General features: G+C 47.8%; 1 non-coding gene across 1 annotated transcript; it reads right to left on the reverse strand.

The window, feature by feature from the left end:
• Positions 1–244: 244 nt before the first annotated feature.
• On the reverse strand, positions 245–321 carry TRNAP-AGG (transfer RNA proline (anticodon AGG)). The gene has a single exon. It is a non-coding gene; the product is annotated as a tRNA-Pro (tRNA).
• Positions 322–879: the final 558 nt, after the last annotated feature.

An 879-nucleotide genomic window follows, 5' to 3' on the forward strand; every position in this document is an offset into this window, starting at 1 on the left:
GACCTTCTGCTTCCTAAGCAGATGCTCTGCCACTGAGCCACCGTCCCTCCCCTGCTTTCCAGGGGCTCAAGCTGAGGTTTTTCATGCTTACTAGCCTGGACCCTTTTTTGTTGGAAATGCCAGGGATTGAACCTGGGACCTTCTGCTTCCCAAGCAGATGCTCTACCACTGAGCCACTGTCCCTCCCCTGCTCTCCAGGGTCTCAAGCTGAGTTTTTTCACACCTATTTGCCTGGAGCCTTTTTTGGAGAAGCCAGGGATTGAACCTGGGACCTTCTGCTTCCTAAGCAGATGCTCTACCACTGAGCCACTGTCCCTCCCCTGGTTTCTCAAGAGGTTATAACATACATTATAGTTTGCCATTAGAAAAAAAGGAAGACATTGAAATACAGTGGAGGATGGGTTGGTACATGCAATAAGACAAGCAGCCGATATCCCCCATTTGAGGATGTCAGTACAAAAAAACAAAAACAAACCCCCCCAAATATTCTGATACGCTGTTCTAAAAGAGAAATAATATAAGTTAGCCATTCGAAAAACAGGGTGCATTAAAGTATAGTGGAAGGTGGGTTAGTATATGTAATGAGATAAACAGCCCACATCTCTCATTTGAGCATGTCAACACACACAAAAAAACGTTATTCTGATACACCAGGGGTGGCCAAGGGTAGCTCTCCAGATGTTTTTTTTGCCTACAACTCCCATCAGCCTCAGCCATTGGCCATGCTGGCTGGGGCTGATGGGAGTTGTAGGCAAAACAACATCTGGAGAGCTACCGTTGACCTCCCCTGCGATACACTGTTCTGCTTACCTGTTCAGCTTACCTGTTCGCTAGCAGCAACGGATCGTGAGCCAAACTGGCAGGCAAGGCCAGGGATGG

The sequence above is a fragment of the Heteronotia binoei genome, chromosome 21 (genome assembly GCF_032191835.1).
Source record: "Heteronotia binoei isolate CCM8104 ecotype False Entrance Well chromosome 21, APGP_CSIRO_Hbin_v1, whole genome shotgun sequence".
In the NCBI taxonomy this organism is placed as follows: Eukaryota; Metazoa; Chordata; class Lepidosauria; order Squamata; family Gekkonidae; genus Heteronotia; species Heteronotia binoei.